This window comes from Pleurodeles waltl, chromosome 4_1 (assembly GCF_031143425.1).
Source record: "Pleurodeles waltl isolate 20211129_DDA chromosome 4_1, aPleWal1.hap1.20221129, whole genome shotgun sequence".
Taxonomy (NCBI): domain Eukaryota; kingdom Metazoa; phylum Chordata; class Amphibia; order Caudata; family Salamandridae; genus Pleurodeles; species Pleurodeles waltl.
The window spans coordinates 863,652,157-863,662,779 of NC_090442.1; positions in this window are offsets into that span (position 1 = coordinate 863,652,157).

Consider the following 10,623-nt stretch of genomic DNA (forward strand, 5'->3'; position numbering starts at 1 on the left):
ATGACGCAAATGTGGCGCTAAAAAAGTATAAATATGGGCCTAAGTCTTTGTTGAAGGCGGGCAGTCTTCCTGGGTTTCTTGGAGGCTTCCCGCCTTAGAATGTCCATCCTGCCTGGGTGAGGTAGTAACACCTCTTTCCAGTGCAGGCTTTTGTCTCAGGCCCTCAAGAGTGCTGGCTCTTACCTTGGGGGCCAGAAACGCATCTGTGGTGGCTGAACTGGTTAGGACCAGTCAGTCAGCACACTAGTATCTGGAAGGTTTTCTGAGGGGCACCTGTGTGCATTTATTCATTCATCCATTACTGGGGTCAGTGAGGGTTTATTATTCTGAGATTTGTGATGCCAAACATCCCAGGATTCAAAGAAGGCATCATGTAGCTGGGAAACTCGTAATAACCATTGGCAAGCAAATGCATTTAAAATGGCATCCCTGTTCACTTACTATGTCTCAGAATTGACAGAGGCATGGCAGGGGGATACCTGCTCATGCATATATGCCCTCACATGTGCCTTGATGCACCCTGCTTTAGAGGTGACGTACACTTGGCACGTGCAGTGATAGGGGACCTGCACACAGAGGTGTGTGACAGGTTGTGTTTTCAATGTATCCTGCACCAACAAATGCAGTCTGCAAGGACAATTCTGTGTGGGTTTGGTGAGGGGTCCCTGGGGGTGGCACAACTGGTGCTGCAGCCCTCAGGGATCTTCCTTAGTACCACAGGCCCCTGGGTACCAGGGGCACCCTTTACTAGTGAATTACAGTGGTAGCTAAAGAGTTTGCCAATTGTGCAAAACAACTGTGGAGTTTTGAGGGAAGAGATCTGGCCCTGGGGATGTGGTTAGCAGGGACCCTGTCCACTAACATTTGAAGCCACATAAGAAACCAGGCAAAAGGTGGTGGCAAATCCTTGTCAAAATGTGTGCTTTCCTACAGTCACTAAGAAGCATTGAAATCTAATTCCTCCATTCGCCACCTGTGAGGTGTCCACTTCTAAAAAGAAAATCAGTTTTGACTGTGAATGTAACAGTAATGGAACACTAATGAATTTCTTTTGTTAAACACTAAAAAGCTTGTTTAGCTTCCTCCTCCTATTCAGTGAAACCACCTTAAGGCACTGAAAGGTACTGAGATGCATTGGGTGACAGTGAGAGAGCATGAGAGCACCTTTTGTGCAGAGACATGTCACTCTCCACCCCTCTTCTTCGTGCCTGCAGATAATTTTGCTGCTAAGCTCAATGCACACAACTTTGGCCATAGTGCAAGGGTGTGTGTGTGTGTGTGTGATTCTAGTATACATTTTGTACTGGAAGGGTTCCCGTACTTGGTGTAAATTGTTGCCTTTTTCCCTTGTCTGAAAGTATTGAGATTAAAGGCAATATGTACCAGATCTTAAAGATAAGGTGGGTCAGGGCTCAGTAATCTGACCTATTCTTACTTAATATATGAACTCCCAAATGTTTGTTGCAAACACAATGTCCATGACAATCCATGTGGCACCAGAGTACAGCATTCTTTCCAAACTCCCTTGCAATCTAGCCATGACAAAATTACTGGAATTTGAAAATGTTTGCTTTTTTGATTGGTTTCAGCTAATCCATGGAAGACCACAAAAACTGAAACGTCTGGAAGATTGGTCTACTAAGCTGCGAGGCCTACTTGTTTTGCACTCCCCTTATTTACTTTTGCAGCTACTACAGGATGTATGCTTAGGGGTACAGGTGTAGTCTTTAAAAAACATAACTCTCACCCGTCCCAAAGGCACAACATTTGATTTCTATTTATTTGCTGCTCCTCTTCAGCTAATAGTCCTCTCATCCTTCTTATTTGTATAGATTCCCTTCTGCACAGAGCCTATTGGTCTACAATTTCTTATAAATCATTAACCATCTTAGCTTCTGACATCATTGTCACTTTGATGTTTTTGACAGTTGTTGAATTAACTTGATTACTAAGTCAATGGGATTCTCACAGGATTCGAGTAGCTCTATACTTGCACCAACAAATCCTTTCATTCATCACTCAGACTGCGGCAGTGGATGTTTATTTCTGCTCAACCTATGCTGACTAAATGAAATCAAATAGGTAAGTAATTCTTTGTTACAATGTTTTAGGTCTAGCAATATGGAATCTATCAATTTCATGAATTTATGTTTATCCAACAACTTTTTCATTTAAATCTTAAAATTCTGGTAGTTGTAGAAACTTGGATAATCACATTCCACTTTGGAAGAGATGCACCATGAAGTGGCTCTATCGGCAATTTGGAAAAGGGAAAATGCTGCCTTGTATTGTTCATTCAGAAGTATGTGGGGTGACACAGAGCATGCAACTGGCATTGGTTCATGAACACATTGAAGGCAACAAGCCCCCAAAGAGCATCCTGGCTAATACAAGGGTACTTCTGCATGCATATACAAATGTACCACTGAAGTTTTATGGGTACATTGAAAAAGATAGTGGTTGTTTATGTGACTGAATGATTAACAAATCATAAAATAGTACAGACGTGCACAATCAACAATGACTTCTTTTCTTCTTAAAATAAATGGCTGAAACGTCTGTGCTTCAAGCTCTAACTCTTTGTTACCAAAAACTCTTCTGATTTATTAAAGGCCAGAGACCTTGCAGGCATTAATTCTAGTTAGCATTCACTTTGTTACCACTGTAACTGGGTGGAAATAACAGTTCCCTTTTCTTTTCCCTGCAGTTTTGAAGATTGTCTTATGAGTGGTTGCCCAACAAAGTTTTTGGCAAGGTGCTGCAGCAATTTCACTGAAGATCAATGAGTGCAGGGATCTGTCCCCAGTGATTGCGACATGCAGAACTTCTCCTTAGGTAAGGTTCTGAATTACAAGCACATTTAAATTTTGAGCTGTGGTTTAACTGGCACCAAGTCCAACATGGCTTCCACCCTCACAACAATTGTCCCTCATCTGATAAACAAAGTTTCATTTAACTCAGGAGCATGAAGGTCTGACCAAAAACATGTTCCACTGATCGTTTGCATGATCTGTTAGTATTTAGGAGCCTAAGTTACCCTTACTGGATGATTTGGTGCCAAGTGGAATTTCAGCGGACACATACTTTTCTCCTGGTGGTCTCCAAGTTAATGTCACATAAGCAGGTTTGAAGCATTCTCAACATTGCCCTTATGTTTGGTCACTCTCACCCCAGGCCTAGTACAACTATTCCCCCTGTGTGCAGCTCTTTTTGATCTCTAAAATGCTGCTCACCTTTGCCTGTACCCCACATTATCTGTTATTTTACCCTAGTTTCCCCATTCTCCTCCTGGGTCTAGCCACTTTCCCTAGTCTGCCTACTTCTTCTCTATTCTGCCCACATTTACTTGCTTTCCACAGTCTGCCTGTTATCCCTTTACTCTGCCTGTTTTCACCCAGTCTGCACTTTTTCCCTCAGCCTGTTTTCTCCCAGTCTGTCCACTTTTTCTCAGTGTGCTTATCATTTCCCAGTGTGTTTCTACATCCACTCCATTTGCCCACATCCCCTCCATCTTACCAATCTCCATCCAAGTCTGCCTCTTCCTCTATGACCTGTCCACTTTCCGTCAGTCTACTCATTCTCCCCGAGTTTGACCACTTTTCCCTGAGGATGTTGGCTTTCAGAAAGTCTAAACACTTTCCAGTAGTTTGCCCATATTACTCTGACATCTGCCTTCCCCTACCCTACTTGGTTTCTTGCCCTCAGTCTGCTAGATACTATTAGAGTCTGCCCTGTTCTAATAAATGTTGGTCCAGTTTCCTATTAGCCGGCCCCTTTCCTCATTGTACTCACTTACCTCAGTTTGTGTGTTCTCTAACAAAGTCTGTCTGCTTCCCTTCAGCTTTGCACTTTCCTGCAGTCTGTTCACTCTCCACCCCAACAACAATCAGGGGCAGCTCCTCTGCTATGGCGGAGGAGCATCACACCCTCACGCCGCACCAGCAGCTGAAAAACTTTTACAAGAAAACAATAATAGACTATGAGGCATAGTTAGGAAACGTAGCGCTGCACCCAGTGCACCATTACTTTCCTTACACCCGTTAGCACCCCCCTACCATCACCATGTGTGCGTCGCAATTAAAATACAGCACATCATGGTGAAAGGTAGGGGGCAATTGCATCATTTTTTTCAGACTATTGATTTACTCTGTAGGAGTAGCGCCAACATTTTGGCACTACTCCTGCAGAGTACCTAGGGGCTCATTATAAATAATGGTATGCCCTCTTTTAATGCCTGTTCTGAGCAGACCTCAAAAGTGCCAGAAAAAAATGGCGCAAGGCAATCTCTTAGATTTCCTTGTGCCATATTCGGGGAATGCCCACTTTCCATACAGTATTCCTGGCACAGGCATAATGTGGCTTAAGGGCTTACAAAGTGACACATGCATGCATTATGCCACTTTGTAAATATGGTGCGGGGGAAATGCCACATTACTGTCTGCCTTAGCATCAACAAAATTACACGATGGTGGCGCAAAGGTGGCACTAGCGGATCTTAAATATGCCCCTGTGTTTATAATTGTTTTCTTGTAAAAGGGGTAGGGCCACGGACCTTGATGGGCATGGAGGGCACAGGCATGGAGGGGGAGTACATAGCACTCCCCCTTAGTGTGCATGTATTTATGTATGTTTGGCCTGCCGTCTTGGCCCAGCCAAATACACAAGCGCACTAGGCTCTCTCCAACCCGTCAACGCAGGCCAGTTAGAGACAGCAGGCAAAGACTTTCACTCTGCCTCAGAGAGCCCTGGCTGGGTGCTCTATCCATTCCTAAAGCTGTTTTCATGCTGCCAGCATGGAAGCAGCGTTAGTATTGGACGCAGGGCAGGCTGGGAGCTTGTGCCTGTAGTCGAGGACCGAGGATCAGTGAAGAGCTACAAAAAAGGCAAGTTGTTTTAAACATTTTATATTTTCTTTTTTTTACTCCTCCACTGCACGCCTCATCACTCTGCCCTTTTTCCCTCCTGCAAGCCGCCACTGACTCCAACAACTAGATTAATTCAAGCAATGCTCCCATCACCTTGCTGGTTGTTGCAGAAGATGCCCAAAGTGCAACAAGTATGTCCAGACATGGGTTCCTTCCTCACTGAGTCACTAGATCCATGCTAAACCTCATTGATGAAAATATAAATTCAGTCTGGAGCTGCTTCCATCTGGACAATTTCCTATTACTACAGAACCAAGACTTATGTGGATATTGAAGGCCACTGCATAGAATGGTGTGGTGGGTGAACAATGGATTCAAATGATTTTTGAGCGATCACCCTGAGTTGTGATTAATTCAGACATTTCTACCATCACCTTATGTTTGTTGCAGTAGACTCCACACCCTGAATCTGTGCACTTTCCTCTCAGCCGGCCTGCTTTTCCTCCAGTTTGCCCATTCTCTTCTCAAATCTTGCTTCTTTGCCATCAATTAACCCAGTGGCCACTCCACCAAATCTACGTAGTTTTCTGTTGGACTTATTGCCCTTTTTCTTCAAGCTTACTACTTTTCGTACCCAAACCTACTCACTTTCCATTTGGCCTGCTTACTTTCTTTTAATTCTGCCCACTTTAGGTCCAATATGCTTGTTGCTCTAATTTTACTCTCTCATCTTCATCTACTCCTCCCCCACTCACTCCCAATTTGTGAGCTTTTGCACGCCCAGGCTGTTACTTGACATGCTGGTCGCATGCTGTATTCTTAGTCAGGTAAACTGCGTGAAAAGTGTGTTATTCAGATGGTACTGGCAGCTGGCTGAATATTTATTATCTCTTATTCATTTTCTAACTCTCATCCCTAACTCCGCTGTCCCTGTGAACAGCTCAATTTCATGTACAGTTATTTCTTTTTGATTTCGTCTTCTTAAAATCCCATTTGCCTCCTCTTACAAAGGGCCTTGTACTAAAGTCTAGAGAGGTGGATTACCTTTCTTGATCCTGCCTTGATTTTCCCAATTATTGAGCACAAAAGCCTTTGTTAAATCAACATTGTCGAAACACCTCAATAAAGGAAGTCATTTAAATATGCGCCTAATTCAATTGAGAGATTCTGGTGTTTTGCTGCTAGTTGTTGCATTGGGCGCCCACGCCTGGCTTTAATTATATCAAGCACAATATTTCCTGAAATAAATTCCAAACAAATTGCAATTTTCTTTTACAATGGGGGCTCCAGGGTTTCTTCTTTTCTGCGGATGTCGGATTATGAACGGAGCTAGGAAAGAGGACTCTGTGTTAAGACTCTATGTACATCTTTCATTTTTCAAGGTGACTGCTCATCGAGGGGAGCTACAGATAAAAACACCAATTAGTTATCCCACCCTTCTGACACAACATTTACACATCTCCGGCAGGAACGTAATGGATATGACATTTTCAGTCTCGAAGTCCTTTCCAAAGTGGCACAATATTACAATTCGTGTCAAAATAAAGCGTGCAGTGTGAGGTGAAGTGATAGTTTCCACATAAACTCTGCTGCTAATTACAGGAGGAATGTGTTGGAGAACAAGGCATTTTCAGCATCACGTTCTTTGATTAATTTGATTTTGGTTGTTAACACTAAACAAACTGTGAAAAATTATTTAATTTTCTATAATTTTCCTATTGGTTTGAACACTCACCCAACCGTTCAGATCTATTGATCCTTTTCATGGAATTAGGAAATTGGACCCTGAAATGGGCATATAAAAAAACGAAATGTGCTAATGGGCAGATAGCAACTGAGGGTACGCTGCTACAATGTATTTACATAACCACTGGTAAGTTTTCGAACAGATTGAGATGTTATTTTGTAATTTTTGGGAAATTTAATTTAACATACCGGTCACACTGCGTCTCCCCTCGCGAGCTCCTAACTACTACATTGTTCTTTTTTGAAAATACAAAACATTACAGTCTACAATGTCGCAAAGTTTGTGTCAGAATTCGGGTTATTAATTTTGGCGGTGAGATACATGGCAACTTTTTGAACAATAGCTGGCTTGGTCAAAACACAGTTCTGAGAGAATCCCTGCTTAACTCCAGGCAGCTATAGGGCAAGCAGGCAATGTGCAGTGAGGTACGAGCTAAGTTCAAGCAGTGGCAACAATTATAAAGCAAAAACACAACACAGCAAAATTTCCATACCTATTTAGACAAATAGAGAAAAATGAGCAAAGAAACACAATATTTATTAAAATAAATTATGTGAAATCAAATATATGACGTGTTATAATTTTAAGGCAAAAAGCACACAGAAAAAGTAAACTGTCATCGAATGGTTTGAGCAATGAAGTTGACGTTGGATACAGCAAGTCCCGGTCAAAGTTTTCACATTTGGGCTTTGGGGCATGTTTACAGGCCCTTCTGCACAGTAGAAACATCACTTTTAGTGACTGTTCTGCAGCACACACTGCAGGCCCATATTTACAAGGCCAGGTAAAGCCACCCTGCGTGGCTTTTCATGGTCTTTTAAATATGTGCTGAGGCTTTGCAGTGCAAGTTGCTGTGTTGCCTCGCCATGCGACAGGGAGGCATGCCATGGGCTTAACAGTGGGTGTTCCCACATAATACCCATGGCATTTGACACATTCCTAGATTTCCGAGATTTTATAAACTGGGAATGCATCAAAAGCCTGTGCTTCCCCAGCGGAGTGTGAGGGAGGTCAACAAGGAGAAATACCTTTATTTCTCCTCATTTTCTTTTTCCTATGTGTACTTTTCAAGGTGTGCCTCTCATGATAGTGTTTTGGGCAGGAAGGTGTCCCTGCGACCATGGTGCTTGGGTGCCTGCGTTGGAGTATAGATGTCCACTGTGCATCAGTGCAGGGGGACAGTGCAGTCCCACTCTTAATCTAATCATTGAGAATCCCATCTGTCTGGGGGAGCAGGAAATGGAGGAGGTCCAGTTTCTGTCCTAATTGGCTTTCCCTCCTGTGAAGATCAGATTGGCTACTCTTTCCCTATCCTGCTTTGCCATCTGTTGCAGCAATTCTCCTCCCACCAGATGCTTCCTTAGTGTCAGCCCAGGCCACTTCACACATCATTAAGGTAGCTTTGCTCAGGGTTCTAGCGACTGACTAAGCAGGAAAGGACACTACAGGGCCGAATTTGGTAACTTTCAGAAAGAGTTCTAAACCTCTTTCTCTGTGATAGTTATAATAAAATCAACCTTGGCAAGTTGTCGGATTTATTATAACATTTACTTTGATATACAATTTTATTTATTTAGCTTCTCTCTGTCAGAAATGGCCTTTTTTTTTTTAATTAAGTCTTGCAATGTTAGCTTATGGAGCTGATTGTGTCACGACTCACGTGCTGCTTGCGCCTGGAATTTGCAGATCTGGTGGCGTGGATCTTCAATGTTCGACTTTGGCCCAAAAAGGGGCGACTCTTTCTGGTAGCCACGGTGCTGTAGGCAATGGAGACGCCAAGAACAGACCGTACCCTTCAGAAAATAGCGCCAGAGGGAAAAAAACCCTTAGAAAAAGGGGGAAAACCTCCAACAGGAAGATTCCTGGAAAAAACAAGAACAAACAAACAAGAATCCAAAAGGAGCAAAAGTCAGGAAACACAGAATGCTGAAATCCAGAACCAAAAAGGGGAGGAAATCAGGAGCGAAGACACTAACTGAGCTGAAAGTGTTGCAGCGCAAGGAAATGAAGAAAACACAGCCCTTATATACCAAAGGACAGGAAGTGACCCACAGGAAGTAAAAGGACACCATATTAGACAGGGAGAGGTACATAGAACAAAACAGAATAGAAACCATAGAGAATAGGGAACAATGAATGCTGGGAAGAGAAAGGTAACCTGGGAAGGGAAGAAGACATAAAAAAGGTACAACAAAAAAGACCCCAGAAAGAAGAAAAGAAAGAGGATAAGAAGGAAGAAAGAAGAACAGGTAAGGGGGGTCAGGAGACCCCAGCAAGGCGGTGGAAAACGACAGAGCGAGGCCCCATGCAATGCCTGGGGCCTCGAAAAGTGCATGAAAGTCTGGGGGCGCGCCGCGTTTTAGAAACGCGCTGTGCGGCCCCAGCCGAACGCCCGGCTTGTGCCGAACATTCGGCTCGCGGCGCGACAGATTGGCTACAATGGGGAAAAACAAATGTGGCTGTTTTTCCCTCACCAGGGCTTAAAAAACATCTTTTATAAAGTCTCTCTGCCATATATTTACCCTGCACCCAAACCTGGGGGTACCTAGGGCAGACCTTAGATGTGACATATATGCATAAATAAGGTTGTTTGAGACTTTGAAAGAACTTATAATTCCAAAGTCAAATTTGTTTTTTTTTTTTACTTAAAAGCAGCCAGCAAGACAGGCCTGTCCTTTACAATGACACTGGAGGCCACAGCATTGCACCTATGGGTGCTATACTATTCTGGGGTCCCTAAACCTACATGCCCTACCATATACTAGGGACGTATAGGTAGGTTGACAGAGCCAGTTGTAATTGGCCTAATTTGCATAAACTATTTTAAACACAGTGCTGGTCCTGAAATTGGTTAGCAGTGCCAAGGGCACAGTGAGAGACAGAAAACACCAGTATCGGCTAAAAATGTGGGAAAAAAAGTGAGAGGGCTTCTGCAATCAGCACAGTTTTCCTACTTTAGTCAATTATATAACAATGAAAATATATCCATGGATTAACACTGTTGCCCCTCCATAAAGATCCTACAACAGCAAATTGTTTGGTCAAATTTAAGGACCTTCGAGAGGCATAAATTCCTCTTAACACAATGGGTTCTCCAAACCACAGTCCAAAGTCAAAGTTCCCTATGCACAGGAAATTAAGAGGATTAACCATTGGTATGGTACCATGAGCAATGCTAATGAGGAGGGATCATCGATGTTTCAATCTCTAGTCGCCCAACCATCTCTGAGACCATCATCAGGACCCAGTGTTGAAATGGCCCAAAATGGACCTAACCAAAGTACATAGGCCAATTGCACCAAATAGCCAAACTGCAAGCAACAATGGAAGTTGGTCAACATCAGCCAGATAAATCTCAAAGGAGAACCACTATGTTCCTCTCCTGAAGCAACACTGTTTATTTGGCCAAGAACCCTGCAAGAACACTCTAAAAGTGGTATTTTCAAATTTGTAATAAAAAACCTGACTTTCCCATTAACTAGGATAGAACTACCTGCTCCTAATTGGAAATCACACCTTATTAAATGCAATAAGAAATCCCCAATGTAATCCTATGGGAGGGCTAGGTCTTACAGTAGGGAAAAATGTATTTGGGAGTTTTTAACTACGAGGACATGAAAAACTAAACCGTATATGTCCAACTTTTCAATGACAAGGCACCCTCCCTCATAGACTGCCTATGTCCTACCTTAGTGTTGACCTAAGTTTAAGAAAACAAGGCTTGACAAGGGTTGTTTAATGCCACATCAACATAGCAGTTTAAAACTGCATTCAGATTGCAGTGGCAAGCCTCTGACCTATTTTAAGGTGCTTCTTAAGTGGGGGGCACAGTGCAATCCTACTGGTAGCATTTAATTTACTGCTCCCGTGTATATAGTGTCCCACTCTACAAAGGGACTTTAGAGTACACCCAACAAAAATTAAGTTCTACAAAATGGAGGATGGTAGGTAAAATATTGGGGTGAAGCCCACCCTAAGGTTGACCGGTCTAACATTCTCACTAGTTACTAA